This window comes from Ailuropoda melanoleuca, chromosome 17, assembly GCF_002007445.2.
Source record: "Ailuropoda melanoleuca isolate Jingjing chromosome 17, ASM200744v2, whole genome shotgun sequence".
Classification (NCBI taxonomy): domain Eukaryota; kingdom Metazoa; phylum Chordata; class Mammalia; order Carnivora; family Ursidae; genus Ailuropoda; species Ailuropoda melanoleuca.
The window spans coordinates 22,721,306-22,740,730 of record NC_048234.1 but is presented as its reverse complement, the minus strand read 5'-3'; positions in this window follow the sequence as shown (position 1 = coordinate 22,740,730).

Below are 19,425 nucleotides of genomic sequence, written 5' to 3'. Positions count from 1 at the left end.
TGGATTTTTTTAAGACCAGCTTCTATTTTCGTTTTTTCTTCTACTAACCCATCCTCCAATTCGCTAACGCGTTCCTCTGCCTCGGTGACCCTGGCCGTCAGAGCCTCTAGTTTTGACTGTATTTGGCCCACTGAGTTTTTAATTTCTGTCAGATTCGCTCTCATTTCTGCCCTTAGGGATTCTATATTCTCAGCAACGCTTTCTCTGATGCTTTTTTCAAGTTTACTCATCATCTTGACCATTGTTGCTCTGAATTCCATTTCTGATAATTGGGATACATCCATATGTATTAATTCTGTGGCCGAGGCCAATTCTGTGGCAGAGGCCACAGACTCATTATCTTTTCTTTGCTGGGGGGGACTTCTCCTTCTCGTCATTCTGATGAAGAGAGATTGCAGGGTTGTCCAGAGCCCAAGTGTTGACTGGGACCCAGGCCGTGCGCCCTTGTTTTATAGAGATCTTAGGGATGTGGGCTTCTTCCTTAAAGAGTTTATTTATTTATTTGAGAGAGAGAGAGACAGTCAGCAAGAAAGGGAACCCAAGCAGAGGAGTGGGAGAGGAAGAAGCAGGTTCCCGGTGGAGAAGCCCGATGAAGGACTCCTTACGGAGCGTTGTGATCACACCCTAATCCGAAGACAGGTGCTTGGTGACTGCGCCACTCAGGCGCTCCGGGTTGTGGGCTTCTTGATTTTTCAGCCTGCCTTCTGGGGGAGGGGCCTGCCTGCCGGTACTCAGAAAACCCTGTTTGGGTAGAGTCTCTGTGTCCCTTGCGAGGGGGGATGGGGATGGGCACCCTGTGAGCCGGTATTTCCGGGCTTTTGTTCTCTGGCGGCTTTCCCTGGCGGTTTGCTATGCCTCTTCTGAGAGAGCAGCAGCGGCTGAAATTCAGCCTCTGTCTCAGAACAGAGGGATCGCGGATCGTTCTCCACTGATGTTCTGGCCACTTTAACTCTGTTTCTGTTGGTGCTGCTCAACCCTGCAGCATCCCGGGCTGTGCGCCCCACACCCGGCGTCCCAGCCCTCACTTCCAGGGCCGGCACGTCTCTGTCCTTTGTGTTTCCAACCCCGCCAGCCGCCAGCCGCCCCGCGCGGGCTCCCGGAGCTCCCCGTCTCAGTCTGGTGTCTCACGGGTGCTGACCGCGAGTCCGCCTGCTCCCCCGTGCAGGTGGCCCTCCAGCCGCCAGCCGCCCCGCGGACGCTCCCGGAGCTCCCGGTCTCAGCCTCGATCCAGTGAGCACACCGGAGCTCCGGAGCTCCGTGAGATGCTTGGTGGTGCACGCTCCCGGCTCACGGACTCAGTCTGCCGTTTCCAGAGTGCGGGTCCGCGGTCCGCCCGCTCCCCGGTGCAGGTGGCCCGCCAGCCGCCCTGCGCGCGCGCTCCTGGAGCTCGCGTTCTAAGTCTGTTGTCTCGCGGGTGCCGTCCGCGAGTCCGCCTGCTCCCCCGTGCAGGTGGCCCGCCAACCGCCAGCCGTCCCGCGTGCGCTCCCGGAGCTCCCTTCTCAGCCTGCTGTCTCAAGCGTGCGGGTCCGCGGTCTGTCCGCTCCCCCTTGCAGGTGGCTACCGCTTCCCGGCGCCCTGACACGGCGGCTCCCTCCCCCTTCTGTTTAGCTTCCGATATCTGTGCGCGGTTTCACGGCTCCCCGCTTCGTACCTCGATACTCAGCGCTGGAGATGTTCATTTGTAGAGATCCAGATGTATCTTCCTGCGTCTCAGGCTGATTCCGTGGATATTCCTGCTGGTCTGGTACCTATCCAGCTCAACTCAGGGGACCGGCTGAAAAAGGTGTCCCCTACTCCTCCGCCATCTTAACCTCCCCCTGGTTGACCTTTCTATTTCTTTGGACACTTTGGAAAAGTACAAATACTTTGGGCCCACTTCAGACATTCTGCATCAACATTTCCAAGAGCATGGGGCCTGGGCATCTGTATCTGTATTTTTTTTTTAAATCACCTCTGCTCGTCCTTAGTAGGTCTCCTCATGTGTGACTGGCAGGATTGTAAGTTTGGTGGACCCTTGTTTTAGAGGGCAATTTCATTGTATCAAAATGTAAAATCCATTTCCCTTTGAACCAGTGATTCTTTTGCATTCTTTAAATGTATTTGCATAAGTATCAAACATAGATGTAACTCTATGATGACAAAAATCTGGAAACAACCTAAAGATTTGTTAATGGAGTTAAATGAATGAAAACATTTCTATACAATGGAACACTATACTTAATAAGTTAGATCATTTGTGAATGATCTATGTAGATATGGAAAGATAGGCATGTATATTTTAAGTGAAAGTGAGTTACAGAATAATTTGATTCTATGTGTGTCTCTGTATGTATAATACATACAAATACATGTTCAGACATATATCATACACATGTATGTGTGTATATACATCTTAGCACACATATACATCTGTACATATACTGAGTTACCTTCTGGAAGGATCTGCCATTTGTTAATCATTTGAATTTATTTACTTTGAGCATATTTCTTAAGCCTCTCAGTGCGGATCAGGCATGTCTGAGAACCAGTGGTTGAGCTGCCAGAGTTTCATTTTTAGGTCAAGCCAGTGATCCTTGGAGTCTCCTAGGAGATATTCTCTCAATGTCCATTGTTAACTGAAGAGAGAGCCAGTGTTCTGGTCATGTTAAGGTAGTAAGCGAATTTGTTTAGGGATCACCTTGAATGAGGGGGACCCCTTGCTAAAGTTTCAAAGGTAGTATCTGTATTTATTTCCAGGCACATTTTTTCCCTCTCTTCTTTCATGGGTGAATCCGATTTGGAAATAGTTTTTAGAATCAAAGGGTGATCTTGTTCTCCTAGTGGAAATAACATTTAAATTTCTTTGATCCTATACATCTTATTGTATAGGTTTTTTAAGTTAAAACTTCCCTTTTACATTTCGTCAGTATAAAGAGGAGCTTTATAATGATAGTAATTCATTTGAATCATTTGTTTAGTTTTAAGAAAGCAGGGTGTGTGCAAAGATCATTCTTCTTATTGATGGTATGTAGGACATCAAATGATGGGCCATAAACATTGTTTCTTGTTGAAATGGAGGGGCTTTTGTTTGCCTTGATCCTGCCCCCCAGCTTTTCCTTCCCTTCTTCATTTCCAGATGGCTAGACACCCAATGTACAGGATATAAAGAAAGGAAGAAGAAAAAATGCTCAAATACGAGGCATTGTACTTCCTATAAATTGTTTTATTGTTTTCCTGAATAACCCTGGAAGGAGGTGTTATTGTTCTCTTTTCACAAATGAGAAAACATTGAGAGGGATTTTGTGTGGCCTGAAGTCTGTTTCATCCAGTTAGCACATGTTGGAACTAGCACTGGGCCTCCCTAGGCCCATATATCTTTTCCACCGCATCTACCAAGCGAGCCCAAAACTAATGATTTCTGTAATAATATTATCTTGGGCATTAAAACAACTCGGGAGTCACTTTATCAAGATTGGAAAATGCTGATAGCATCCTAAAGTGCTAACATTTTCCCAGTCGAATTCCAAAATAATCCTTTTCATACAGCTCTTTCTTAAATTATATGAAACGGTGGCAGGATAATATTCTTGAAGTTTTCCCCAATGCATTTTGTCCCTTTGACCCTTTTCCAGTTCAGCCAAGTGGACTAGAAGTATTGATTGCCTTAGGGAGGGAATATTATGGTAGCAATAATAAAAATCTATATTAGTTTGCTAGGGCTGCCATAATAAAGTACCACAAACCGAACAGCTTAAATAACAGATTTTTATTGTCTCACGGTTCTGTAGGCTGGGAGTTCAAGATCAAAGTGTTGGCAGGATTGGTTCCTTCTGTGGGCTGGGAGTGAGAATCTGTTCTGTGCCTCATGCCTAGCTTCTGGTGTTTGGCTGGCAATCTTTGATCTTCCTTGGCTTGTAGGTAAATCATCTTCACACAGTGTTCTCCCTGTGTTTGTGTCTCTGTGTCCAAATTCCCCCTTTTCATAAGAATGCCTCATATTCAATTAGGGGCCTAGCCACTTCGATTTGACCTCCTGTTAACTCCTTGTAACTGCAATAACTGTATTTACAAATAAGGTCACATTCTGAGGTACTGGGGACTAAGATGTCAATGCACAAACTTTTGAGAAGCACCGTTCAATCCATAGTATACTCCCTGACACGTTTGGGGGAATTGAGACCAAGGAGACCTGGGCCTTATTTCTTCAGTAGATGACAAGATGTCAGGGTATAAGCGATCAGGTGTTGTGTCCATACAGAGAGGCCTCTGCTTAGAGGAATGAGAGCAGCAGAATGGCTTTGTGTGGCTCAGCGGGACCTGGAAGAGACATGGCCTTAGAGGACCACAAAGATTCCTGAAACCCCATGATGATGGTGGAGCTGTAGAATGTGCTCATGAGCCAAGAAGATTCCCCCTCAACTCAGAGCAAGTTCCAAACTGAAAGGGCCTTTTGGATAGGAATGAGAAAGATTGGAGCTGCCATCTGCACGGACAAGATGCGGAAAGGAAAGTGACCTCAGTTATCTGTCTGGAGAGGACTCAACCCTTCCTTCTTCTTTCCACAAGAGGAGCTGTATCTGGACTGTGCCCTTGGGTGAGCCAAGCTCGGCTTGCTCCACTAGAGGTGAAGCCCACAACTGTTGATGCCATCAGCACTAAAAGAGAAAAGTCTTGAGAAGGCAGGGGCAACCAGGCCAACCTGAGGTTCCAGGCCAACCTAGGTATTTCCAGACACTGTCAGAGGAAGGGAAAATGGGGAACTTCCCTGGGCGGCTGTTGAGTGAAACAGATTGATCGGCTTATTAGCCAACAGTTCATAGCACGTTGGGGAAAAGCAAATATGAACTGTGTTCTTCCCTATTGCTATTTATGAGTTGAAACTCTTTCCTGATAAAATGCCATGAGACACTGGAAGCCAGGTAGATCACCGAATTCTTCAAATAAAAGTTGGCTCTTCTAAACGTTGGCAACATTTTCCTTTGTAAATAGGTTTAACCTTAGACCTGCTGTCATCTTGCATTTTTACACAGGAAATTAATTTTCTCCATCCTCTTGGTGTTTGAGGGAAGAGGGGAAAAAGTTGAGACAGTCCCTGGGATTTCGAAAAGCTGCCATATAAACTTTAAAATTAAACAGATGTTATGTGAATGACATGTAAATTGGAGCCATGGGAACCCTGGTCATAAACTGAAGGGGATGTTCTGAGGCAGGAGAAGAAGTGGGTTTTTGGGGGCAATTATTGGGGGTCTTGTAGATCAGAAATATCAAATGAAGATGGATCTTTGTGTTTCTGCAAGAGCTAGAGAGTATTCTCCACCATAAATCCTTTCCAGCAGATTTTAAACTTCCTGAGGGCAGAGGCCATGTCTTTCTCCACTTTCTATCCTCAGCTCCTGGCAGGTGCCTCACATGGAGCAGACACCCGAGCCATTTACTGAATTCGGTCCTCTGGGAGCAAGCAGATAGTCATAGGAGGTAACTTCTCAGTGCTGAGACCCCTGTAGCTGACCTCAGTTTCATTCTTTACTGTTTTAGTTCAGATTTTCCCAGAAGCAGAGCTTCAGGTAAGGACTTAGTTACAGGTAGTATATTGTGGAGGCAATCCCAAGAAGTAGGAGTGAGAGATGGGAAAGGAGGAAAAGAAAACAGTAGGGAGAATTATGAAGGCTTCTTCTGTAGGCAGTGGTGGGGGGGTTTACTTCACTGGAATCCCTTTGAAGGGTATAGAACGCTACCCAGAACTTTCCATCCTGATGGCAGAGGCTGGAGTATCTGTCCACTCTTTCCTTTTTTTCACATTGACAGAAGTTTTCAAGACAGAGAGAAGCACCTCCATGCACTTGAAGTGGGACACCGTTATCACAAGTGGATCGGAGGAGGGGATAGAATCAGAAGTGGGCCAGAAGAGTGCAATGTGGGGCACCAGGAGTCTGTTCCCCACTGACTGTAATAACTTTCCTTCTCTTTCTCCTCTTTTGATCTATCCTAGATGGTATTTATATATGCTTTTGAATACCTTTTAAATAGAAACATATTGGCCCTTTATTTTAAGTGATTAACTTTTCTATATGGAGTAACAGTGAGAGACTAAAGGGGTTCAGAAAGACAGTAAGCATATTCTGCCTCTGTAATCCTTAGGTACTGCCATACCCTTTGTGGGGAAAGATTCCTAGAGGGTTTCCCTTTCTCAGTGCTTCCCTACAGCAAGCATTGGCCCTCTCATGCCAATCTCATTCTGCCTGTATCTTTGCTGATTAAATTACTCATCATTTAATTCACCTGAAAAGCTGTCTCTCCACTTTTATACTCTTTTCTAGCTGTTATGGGTTGAATTGCGTCCTTCTTCCTCATTCATAGGATGAAGTTCAAACACTCCAGTTTCTCAGAATGTAACCTTATTTGTAAATAGGGTTAGTCAAGATGAGGTCATACTGGAGTAGGGTGGCCCTAATCTAATTAGAATGTCGTCTTTAAGAAAGGGGAGATTTGGACTCAGAGACAGGCAAGTATAGAGGTAACAATGTGAAGAAACACAGTGAGATGGTAACCGACTGCAGAGGGAAGAGAAAGACCTGGAACACATCCTTCCCTTACTACCCTCCGAAAACTGACCCTGCCAACACCTTGATTTCATACTTCTAGCCTCCAACGCTAAGAGACAATAGATTTCTGGGTTAGGCCACTCAGTTAGTGGTGCTTTGTTATGGCAGCCCTAGCAAATGAATACATTAGCCATTCTCCACATTCAGCTCAAAACCTTCCTCTTCTCTGAATTTCAATGGATTATAAATAGCCCTGGACCAGGTGTTAGAAACTCTGGGTCTAGTCCAGGCACTGATCATTAATGAGTTGTATAAATGTGGGCAAGTGTCTTCACCTCTTTGGTAGTACAAAATAAGGGTAATAGCTATCCTGCCCCATTGCCTCAGAGTGGGGATCCTCATATGTGTGTGAAAGGGCTTGTAATCTAGAGAGCAGTAGGCTGATGCACAGAGCGGGTGTAAAGAAAGGAACGTGTTGAATTTTGATCTGGGCATTGGGGGGACCTTGGAACAGTTGTTTATTTCCTTTCAGCCTCAGTCCTGTCTTCTGTAAATTGAGATGACTTTTAAGGCCCCCTCCCAGCTCTCAAGCTCTGGGATTGCATGGTATTATTATTAGTTATTTATTGATTCAACAAACATTGATTGTCTGGTCTGCCAGGTTGTACACGAGGCACAAGGGAGTGAGTAACTTCAGTCCTGGTCTTCCAGGAACTTTGTTCCTCCAAAGTTTTCCTTCTCAGTAAATCCCACAGTGGCCATCTCCACCCTTAGATGACATATTTTCCTCATCCTTAGAGGAGCAAAATCTTGGAGAAACATAAAGATGGGATCAAGAAGGGATGGTTTTGGAAAGAGACTGTTTCCAAAGCCGAGCTGTTTTGTCAACAGTTAAGGAAACGATTGGCTATGGATTCCTTTGTATAGGCCAACAGTGACATTTTATTAAAATTTCATCTTCCAAAATGTTCTAGCTCAGCCTGGCTTCATTTTGTTGGTGTATCTCTGGGTTTACTAACAACACACAGCTGTTTAAGGTGTGGGGAGAGCATATCCACTCCTTGAATGATTTCTGGCAAATAGTATTTGTGTTGTCAGTTGTGTCTCCATCTCATCTTGAGTTTTCATTTCATTTTTGTTGTATTTCACATCAAAGATATTCCATTCACTAGAGAGAGAGGCTATGCCCTTCTTTCATCTAGGTAAATCTCTCCGCATGTCTGTCTCTGTGTCCAAATCTCAGTGGTGGACATCGGTCCACATAGACATTGGATTTGAAGTATTTCACTTATGCAGCCAAAATGTTTTTGGAGGGTCTATACCCAGCTCACTCAGAGTAGCTGGGAATACAGTAGTGGCAAGTCAAGGAAGCATATTATCCCCATGGGAGGTTCCATTCTGCTGGGAAATAAGTATATAAAGAAAGATAAAAGAAGAAAACTGGAAGCATCATGTACCCTGATTTCAAGCTATCTTACAAAGCTATAGTAATCAAAACATTAGGGTGTTGGCATAAAAACAGACACACAGATCAGTGGGAAAGAGCCCAGAAATAAATCCAAGCAGGTATGGTAAATTATAACAAAGGAGACAAGATGGATAAAGGAAGTCTCTTCAGTAAATCATGTTGAGAAAACTGGACCACTACATTACACGATACAAAAAACTCAAAATGGATTAACAACTTGAATGTAAGACCAGAAACTATTAAACTCCTAGAAGAAAACGCAGATAGTAAGCTCTTTGATATCACTCTTGGTGATATTTTTTTGGATCTGAGTCCAAAGGCAACAGCAACAACAGCAAAAATAAATGAGACTACAACAAACTAGAAATTTCTGCGCAGTGAAGGAAACCACCAACAAGGTAAAAAGACAAGGTACAGAATAGGAGAAGTTATCTGCAAATCGTATGTCTGATAAGGGGTTAATATCCAAAATCTATAAGGAACTGCTATAGGTCATTAACAATGACAACAACAACAAAATGACTCAATTAAAAAAAAATGAGCAAAGGACCTGAATAGACATTTTTGTGAAGAAGACATACAGATGGACAACAGATGCATGAAAAGATGCTCAACATTATTCATCAGGGAAATGGAAGTCAGAACCACAGTAAGATAGCGTATCATACCTGTCAGAATGGCTCTTATCAAAAGGACAAGAAATAAGTATTGGCGAGGATGGGGAGAAAAGAGAACCCTTGAAAATTAAAAATAGAGCTACCATGTGATCCAGCTGTTCTATTTCTGAGTAGTTATCCAAAGAGAACAAAACACTAATTTGAAAAGATAGATGCACCCCTATCATTGCAGCATTATTTACATAGGCCAAGACAAGGAAACAATCTAAGTGTCTGCTGATGGATGAGTGGATAAAGGTGTGGTGTACACACACACACACACACACACACACACACAATGGAATACTTCTCAGCCATAAAAAGAATGAGATCTTCCCATTTGTGACAACATGGATGGACCTGGAGGTATTACGCTAAATGAAATAAATCAGAGAAAGACAAATACTGTAGGACTGTACTCATTTGTAGAATCTAAAAAAAAACCGAAACGAATGAAAAAAGTAAAACAAAACTCATAGATACAGAAACTAGATTGGTGATTGCCAAAGGGGCTAAGGGTGGGGAGAATGGGTGAAATGGGTGAAGGGAATCAGAAGGTACAAACTTATGAAATAAGTCATGGTGTATAATGTCCAGTGTGGTGATAGTCAATAATACTGTATTGCACATTCGAAAGTTGCTGAGAAAGTAAATCTTAAAAGCTGTCATCATAAGAGGGACACCTGGGTGGCACAGTCAGTTAGGCATCTGACTCTTGGTTTCAGCTCAGGTCGTGATCTCCAGGTTGTGAGATCAAGCCCTGGCTCCATGCTCAGCCCGGATTCTGCTTGACTTTCTCTCCCTCTTCCTTTGCCCCTCCCACCCTCTCTCTCTCAATGAATAAATATAAATCTTTTTAAAAAGTTATAAGAAAAAGACATTTTGTAATTTTGTATAGTGACATGGTAACTAGACTTACTGTGGTGATGATCTCGCAATATTTGTAGGAGCCAAATCATTGTTTTATACCTGAAACTAATATTATACTGTACATCAGTTACACTTCAGTAAAACAGAGATACAAATAAATATATAAAGAAATGAGTTAAGTTCAGAAAGTAAGTGCCAGGGTCATGTGCTAGGGAGTGACAAAGGTAGGTGGGGACCTTGGTTGGTGTGGACAAAAGAGTCCGCTCTGGGAGGTGGTATTTGAGCAGACACTTGATTGAAGAGGAATGAGATGTGGGGAGCTTTGGAGTGTGAAATTTGTGCCATGAAGAAGAAACAGAAAATACAAAGACCTCAAGGAGGGGGAGGATTTCGCATGCTCAGACAATCAGGAGAGGGAATGGGTAGATTATAAAAGCAACTGGAATACCCATGTTATTCCTGAGGACACCCCATCCCTGGCCCCGTTTCCCTGCATTTCTTTTATTTGCATGACTTCTTCAGACCAATTTGTCACCCTACATTTCTCTCTGTTTAATAAGTCTTCTATGTTGTCTATAAATCTTGGTCCCTGAGAATTGGATTTATTGTCATGACCTAAGGGGAAATACTTTGGGGGGTAGTTAGTGTTAGTTCAGTAACCATGGGAAGGCAGGATGAGCTAATAGGTATCTCAGGCAGGAGTTGTTCAATGATAAGAAAGATGAAACCATTTGAAATAGCATGAGAAAAGGGGGATTTCTCGTATAAAAATGGAAGGGATGTCCATGGAGCCCAGGGGCAGGCGGTATGGCTGGGCTTCACTGTCTCGGGCAGCTCCTGCATTCGCTGTTCTCTTTCTGGAGGGTTTATTCCCTCTTGGCTGCTTTGCTGCCTTTCTGCTCCATTCTGCTCTCTGCAGCATCTTTCTCTGCAAGGCATTTCATTATCTCACTGCTGTAACTTTGGGTTGCACTTAAAGGATACCCTAGCAGCAGCCAGGCATCTTGACCTTTTGTGTCCACCCTGGTCCCAATAACTATTGACTTTTGTCTCAACTATAGAATCCTGGAATAATGATGTCTTGGCCCGGTAGGGGTCTGGTATTCATCTTTGGTCAGTTTAGATGTACCTGGCATCAGGGTTATTCTCTGGGGTCGTAGGGGTACTTCTTTGTTGGGACAGCTTCTCTAATGAAGACGTGCAGATGGGGATAGAGTCAGGGCTGTCTTTAGAAAAGATAGTTCAAGTAGAATGTGATTAGGATGGGAGGATTCACAGCGAAGGATAAAATGGGGTCTGGAAAGAAAACCAATAGAGAGAAGGAAGAGGTTAGATACTGTGGGAGGAAGTACAGTGGCCATGAAGATGTAGGTTTAGATTTTATCTGATATTTTTTATAACAAGTGCACATGTGTATGTACACACATGCACTTCATCTTCCACAAGTGATGTGGTGCAACTTATAGAAAAAAAAATAAAATTCAGAACTAGTTTAAGCTATTTCATTCTGCTTTATTGTCCTCCTTCTATAAATAGACTGGCTTAATTGTTACATATAATTCTTTCATAATTAAGATTTAATTATTTGAGATTGCTATGTGGCACCAAACCCCACTTTTTTCTTTTTCTTTCTTTCTTTTCTTTTCTTTTCTTTTCTTTTCTTTTCTTTTCTTTTTCTTTTTCTTTTTCTTTTTCTTTCTTTCTTTTTTAACTTCGTCAGCATATGAGAAAACTACATTTCCCAGCCTTGTCTGCAGGCCCATGTAACTGGCTGTGGTCAGTGATACACTGGCATACTTCCATGGCTGGCCCCTGGAACCTTCCTCCCTGATCTCCATGCTCTGTCACTCTTGCCTTGCCTGTCATTTCAATTCTGAGGACACAGTAAAGTACTCCAAGTCTGAAGAATTGGTTCAGCCATGGGATGGAAAATTCTGGATTCTCAGATGACTCCATGTAGCAGAGACCTTTTATGGACTTGCATTAAATGAAGACATGAGTGATAAATGAGCAATGCCACTGATTTTTTAGTGTTAATTGTAATGACTCTTAGTTTTATCCTTATTAGTACGTAGAGAATATTCTTTTTTGGAGTTTCTGTCTTTTCCCCTAAAGGTGTGGTAGAAATATATGCATATTTTTTAAAAGACTTAATTGTTTATTAGAGAGAGAGAGAGGAAGAGAAAGCGAGCATGAGCAGGAGGCAGGGCAGAGGGAGAGAGAGAATCTCAAGCGCACTTCCCACTGAGTGTGGAACCTGATGTGGTGCTTGATCTCATGACCTTGATACCATGACCTGAGCCAGAATCAAGAGTGGGACACTTAACTGACTTAGCCACCCAGGCATTCTGAGATGTATGCATATTTTAACAAAGAGCTAATAAATCCATAAGATAGAGTGGTTAAGGTTCTAATAGAGTAAAAATTAATGGCAAAGGGGCGCCTGGGTAGCGCAGTCATTAAGCGTCTGCCTTTGGCTCAGGGCGTGATCCCGGAGTTCCGGGATGGAGTCCCACATCGGGCTCCTCTGCTGGGAGCCTGCTTCCTCCTCTCCCCTGCTGTGTTCCCTGTCTCGCTGGCTGTCTCTCTGTCACATAAATAAATAAAATCTTTAAAAAAAATTAACGGCAAAGAGGATATATAAATCTGACACTAAACAAATTATTTTGTATGCGAACTATCCAGTAATGTACCTAGGTGTTTAATCTTCAGGGATGGCATATAATTCATTTATTGACTTATTTTTTTTTGGACAACAGAAACTGCTTTACACAAGAATGTTTGAATTTCACCAGTTTCAAGTCCATCCCAGAATGCTAGCTACAGTGTACTCTTTTATTTACTAATGTAGTGCAAGGAGAAATTTTTTTAAGGAAAAAAAATTCTTTTATTTGCCAGTTAGCTTTTGGTAATGGAAATGTAAAGAGAAGCATAATTCGTTAATGTTTAAGTATTCCCCCTGCCACCCGTATAGCTGACAGACATATAGGACAGACGATATATGCAAGTATATCAAGACACACACACACACATCTATGCTAACAGGTCGCACAAATTGGTAATGGTGTATGGTTTGTTTTATTTTGCTGCTTTGGAGTTTCTGACAATCTTGCACTAACCTGTTTCATTTTGTCATTAATTCCGGGTTTGCTAGTTATCGAACTCTAAAAGTTGTAGAAAAAGCCCTGGACCAGAGTCAATGATTTTGATCTCCTCTCTGCCAGTACTTGGCCTATGACCCTAGACATTACCTCAGCTGTTTGGATCCTCATTTCCATAACAATAAGATGAAATGAGCCTCAGAGAATGGACTTTGGAGTCAGATGACCCTGGGTGACTTTGGACAAAGTTTGTTAGCCTCTCAGATCCTCAGTTCCCTAATGTGTTGCATGGGGTTGATACCTTTTCCCTCTCAGGGTCAAGGTGAGCATTAATGGGACATATCTCAAGTCCTGGTTCACTGTGGGTATTTCAATATTTGCTTTCCTTGCCCCTATTGTCTGGATATTTGACAGCTGACCACTTTCTTCTTAAAGGAGCGGCAAATGTGGGAATCTCCTCTTTGTTATGTTGGTGGTGATCAGGCTGTGGTAGACTGACTAGACAGAACTGGACCTCTGTCCTCTCCTTTTAGTGATCAAAGAAAATATGCCTAGAAAAGGGGTGTGTTGGAGACATGACCTAGCACACATCACACACTTGAATACCCATAACAAGTGAGCACCCATTAGTGTGCAAGAGCTGGGATGTGAATGTACACACACACACACACACTTTGAACTCAGTGTCTGTGAGACTGAGTCAGCCATTACATGTGCCTTTCTGATCCTCTTGCTCACTCTTATGTAATACCACAGATTGAGAGAAGAGGTGAGAGGGAGAGGGGGGTTTGTTGCATGGTGTTGTGGTGATGTCAGAGTAAATCCACCAGAAAGTCACTAAAGAAAAACAATGAAGAAATGTCTTTAAAATCCATGGCTTATAATCTGTTTTTAGAATGTTGGTTTCTCTCAGTAATTGGTGAAAGATCAAAAACAGCCCTGTCTCCTTCAGCAGTACTTTCGTTAGTGTGATTAAGATGTGTCCCAAGTGACATGTGAGCTGACCAAGGTGAGAAATCATTTCCTGTGTGGTTCTTGGCCTTGTTACAACCTGGAAAGGGAGAGATTACAGGTGGTCCACTCATTGTCCTTACTATCATCATGTTGATGGAGAACTAATCTAGAAGCAGAAAGCCTCATTTCTTGTCTCGGCTTTGCTACTCACCACCTTGTAACTTTCAGCTAGTATTTTAATTTTCCAGCTCTCAATTTCCCCATTTTTAAAATCAGGGAATTTTGGGTATCATTTAACTCAGATCTTTAGTTCTGGCATTACATGAAGTGAACACAGGAATTTTCTGAAGTCTCCTCTAATGCGTATGTCTCAAAATTCACTAACTTTTATGTCTGTTTCATATTTTTGCCTTTACAACAATCATTTATTCAATACTTTTTCACTTTTTAAACGTACCCTCTTCCTCAGTAGTAATATTCATGAGTGTACAAACTTGAGTGCACGCGCACACATACAAATCTCCAGCTATTACCATATTTTGTTCTTCATGTAATAGCACCTTTTGTGAAATTCTGTGGCATTTTTTTTTTTGAGAGAGATTACAACTACTCAAAAATTTAATTTTTCTGTCTTGACTAGCTTATGTGATGTGCCAAAATGAATGCTGTGTCTTAGGCCATTTCCCATTAGCCCAAAGACAATTCTGAAGACATTGGTTTTGAGAAATGGCAGCCTTCCTCTTGCCAGTAACACCTGTTGACCTACACCTGGAATTCTGTGTAACACAGATGTAACATAGATTGTAAGATGGGAGAGCAGAGAAAGGGGCAGAAGAGGGTTAGGAGAATCATTCAGATCAAGTTATGGGTAATAGAACTTTACTTCTTTTTTTAAGAAAGCATTGGATCCTATGACAGTGCATTGTGCATGTCCTTCTATGTCCTCCTTATTTTGGCATTGGAGCTGAGTTGCACGTACACTGAAGCTGAGTGAAGCCCTCTTTTAGATAATGAAAATATCTAATGTGCTTACACTTACTTAATTGATCTTGGAAATGAGTTCCTTGCATGTCTTGTTTTTGAAAGAGTTCCATTAAGCATTGGGATTCATGAAAAACACAGCAAGTTAAACCTAGCCTTCATTTTGAGATCACCTGATATCAATTAGCATTCCTCCAGTTTGGGGCTGATTTATGATGCCCTTGTAAGGCCCTGAAAATATGAAAGCAGAGAAGCAGTATTTCAAAATGCGGCATAAAATCAACAATAAAATGTATATTTATAACCTGAAAAGTATGATTTCATCCTGGAGAATTACCAACCCAATAGCAGTAATAACCGTGATTTTCATTGTACCATATTGTACTTATTAAGCACTTGAGGGAATTTGTGAATAAATCAAATTGTAGGATCAGTTTTGGATATCTGAACATATTTTTAAATATTGTAAAAATGTGGAAAATATCACAACTGGTTATTATTTGTTCATGTTTTCTAAAAGGGGTTTAATCATAAACTCATTCTTAACATCCTCCTACAAGCTGGACTGAGGCTGGAATGGCCTGTAAAGTGACATAGTTTTAATAAATGCAGATTTAATATGGTCATGAGATAAGATTAGACCCTTCAGAAACCCCATTCAAATACCATAGTTTCTGACTGATGCTTATAAAAGTCACAGAGAGCTAGGTGGTTTGGAGGATGCAGTGTTATCAGAGAATTTAGGGTGATGTATATGCCTGCTTTTGATTTAAAATTTTAATAAAAAAAAGAGTCTGGGAAGTGAAGGTACTGAATTGAAATACCCAACTGACTCCGTTCATATTATATTGGCTTCCACAAGTCAAGGCAGTTCAGTCCTACCAACATTTGTTGACAAGGTCCAATGTGTCAGGCACTGTGATAGCGCTGGGGCTGCAAAGTCAAGAGCGTAGTCGTCTGGGAGAGCTCTTGCTGGCATCCGGATCAGTGTGAGCGAACATTGACATCAGAGTGTGGCCTTCCCTGATCTGGTTTATTCTGAATTTAGAGCATGGATTCCAGTGGGACAGGGATGCATGGGTTGGCCTGGGTCTTTAGAGGTCAGTATCCCCAGTGAGTCATTTTAGTGCCGCTCTGGGTTAAGCTTCAAGTAGCAGCTGGGTGAACCTGGACAGTCTCGCTTAAGTAGCTTTAGATGGATGGTTCACCTAATGAAAAGTGGTTACTATTTCTTAGTGGGGACAAGGATGGTTACAGGGGCATATCCAAGGAGTTTTATGATCAGGACAGACAACCAAGATTTTTTTTAAAAATCCCATTTTGTTGACATTCCTTTTTACAGGGCTATTAGATCGTAGGTTTTGTAGCTGAAAGTAAAACAAACCACGTTTGTCTCTGATGTATCCATGGCGGGGTGTGCGGCTTCCTCCATGTTCCCAAGGGAAATGACAAACATGAATAAGTCTCTAACAATTGGTAGGTGAGTCCTACAGTGTGCTGCTGGGAAGGTGATTGATATTGTGATATTGGAGGAGGGTTTCTCCTCCAAGTTGCCCAGCTGCTTGCTCATGCTGCATCCCCAGTTCAGTGATGGAGAAGGCCATAGGCTCTGATCATCAGAAGAGCATATTAGGTATTGGGTGTCACTTGGGCTAAGCCTGACCTGTCCTATATCACTCTTGGCTTCAAAGTAGCTGACCCACAGTCTCTGCAAGCCACATAACAACACTTAGAGATACAGTTAGGGAAGTAGCTCCCATCCTATTCTTTGTCTCTTTATAAAGGATGAAAAATTCTGGGAGGTAATGAAGAACAAAGAAAATCATGTGAAAGAGGTTATTTACAACGTTTTCGATTTACTTTGCAAAGGGTTGCATTTTCAGTTCCAAACTTGCCTCCAAACTCGCATTCTGACTAAGCAAGAAAATGTGATTGTTGGAGAAATAAAGATAAAATCTGACGAGTCCCTTCCTACATTTAACTATTGTTTTCTCCCTTGGTAACATACAGTGTGGGACTCTCTTGCTGGGGAGGTGCAGACCACACACAGGGGCCACATTTCAGTTGCACAGCAACCAATTGCACAAATAGTTTCTTTTTTTTTTTTTATGTTTTTTTGTTATATTATGTTAGTCACCATACAGTACATCCCTGGTTTTTGATGTAAAGTTCGATGATTCATTAGTTGCGTATAACACCCGGTGCACCATGTAATACGCGCCCTCCTTACTACCCATCACAAGTAGTTTCTTATAATAAACAGATCCTCCAAATATCATTTGCTTTTGTGAATAATACTAATATGCATGGCCACCATGTGTTAAGTACTTACTTTGTAGGGAAATAGTGTGCCATAAATTTTATATAATGTATTTATTTCATTTAATTTGAACCTTACAGGATTCCTGTGAATTAGCTATCAATGTAGCAGTATGCTTAAAAGTAAAGCTTAGAGAAGTTATGAACTGAGTTAAAACAAGGATTTCAATCTAGGCATTTTTCATTCGTAGCCCATCCATTTTTATTATTATACTCTGTTGTTTACTTTGAGAGGATATTTTAAGTTTTTCTGATTGTAATTTTCATGTTTTATGAGACTAGAGGTATACTTCTCAGTAAAACCCCTTGTTGGGTTTCTGGAACCGGGAAAGAAAGACCCTAAAGGAATGCTTTTTGGTTTGGGTGTTATGGACTGCATATTTGCATCTCCCCAAAATTCATATGTTGAAGTCCAAACTCCAGTGTGATGGTATTTGGAGCTGGAATATTCCAAAGGTGATTAGATTTAGATGAGGTCATGAGGGTGGGGCCCATCTGGTAGAATTAACGTCTCTCTCTCCCCACTGTGTGCGGACACACAAGAAAGAATGCAGTCCTCTCCAAACCAAGAATAAAGTCCTCACTGGGGTTCTGAATTGGCTGACACCTTGCTCTTGGGCTTTCCAGTTTCCAGAACTGTGAGAAATAAATTCCTGTTGTTTAAGCCAGTCAGTGCATGGTATTATGTTACCGCAGCCCAAGCTGACTAAGATACTGGGTTTTAACTGATGTGAGTCCTGAAATCAATTATAGTAGATTATGACCAGTATGCTTTTAAAAAAGGAAATAGAGGAGAGTAGAACTGAAAATACCTGCATACGCAGTAGTAGGGGTAACTATTGTTCAATGAAACTTTTGGTATACATGTCTGTACATACACATACATTAGTACCTATACCCACATATAATTAAGTTTTTGATATATATGACATGTGTGTGCAAACATATGTGTGTGTTTACAATATAAAATGTATCTTATGCTGTAAATTTCACTAAAAAGGTGGAGAACCACTACTTTAGGATATGGATACATTGGGAAAATGGGATTGAGAGATATCTAACCTATCGTGCATAAGGAATAGAGAGGAGTTTGGGGTATTTGGGGGCTCCAGCCAGGGTGGAGGACAAAGAAGTAAAAAGAACAAGGGGGGGGTTCTAGCAGAATGGCAAGAGACTGACCCCTGAGTGGGGAAAAAAATGAGTATAGTTTTTTAGGAGGAAGAAATGGTTGAGGGAATTTTAATAATAGGGCTGTCTAGTTCTTACATTACATTGTTTACTGTGCAGTTCTCACTGCACCTTATTTTTCCCCCCACCTTCTCCCTGTTGCAAGAAATCTTCAGTACAGTCCGTACAACCTGGGGCCAGTGCTGAGGTGCGGTGTAAAGAAATCAGCAAGGTATCCAACAATGCCAAGTACAGGATGAAAGATTTGAGCAGAAGCAGGAACTTGGTGCCTTGAGGTGACCTGCAGTTACTGGGGAGAATTCTGGGTTTCCTACCGCATCTGAGGAAATGAGGGTTGAAGTCGCCTTGACTTATATCTGGAAGTACAATGTGCTTCTAGTAAGCTGGTGACTTAGAGATGTCCAGGAGGTTGGGACCCCATGTTTTTCCCTATCCACTCATGCCTCCCTTTTCTCCTGCCATTTCATTGCATATCACAAAAGAGTAATAAACAAGCGGAATGAGAGAATGTACGATCTGATAGACAGACGTAGTAACTGAGACTCAGCTGCAGACAAGAGCAAAGTATATGCATGTGCATTTATCTGCTTCTGTGCAGGACCAGGGTACTCACATGGTACAAAGCCTTAGAGTGTATATGATGCTTGGGCTTGGATGTCTCCAACACAGTTCTTTCCTGGGGAGATTTTATTTGCATTAAGTGGCAGTTTGGAATAGTGAAAAGCACATGGGTTTGATAATCCCATGGATTATCATTTGCTTTTGCCCTCTTTCAGACTACTGCGAGCAGTCTATCACTTTGGCTCTCTTCTTGTAAAAGGGAGAGGTAAGATTTCATTTTCTTCTGGCCTGTAGCAGCTCTAATGTCTGTCCGGGAGCAATGGTGTTTGATATGAGTCCTTGGAGACTAGGTGGAGACCTGTAAGCAGCTTCTGGATGGACTCAGGGAAGGGAGGATCCCTACCTCGGGGCTGTTTCCTCTCCTTCTCTGCCGTGCTCCAGAGCTTCACCAAGAGCAGCCCTACATTTCTGTCTGTTTCATGTACTGAGATTACCTTTGTAACACAAAGAAAAAACATGTACAAAATCACTCTATTGGATAATGCACAGGGAGGCTGTTCACTTTCAGTGACTAAGAAGAGGCTAAAATCTGAAACCAATAGGAAAAGAAGCCATTGAGAAATATTTTCCATGGAAAAACTTCAGAACTACACAAGGGCATGAGAAAAACCTGATGGACTATTTTGTGGCAGGTGGAGAGCAACATTATTAGTGACCAGTATGTTCCAAATACTTGGACAGTGTTTGATGGGTTATCTTTACATATTCTAAAATTTTTCAGGGGTGACATGAATGAATTATCTTTC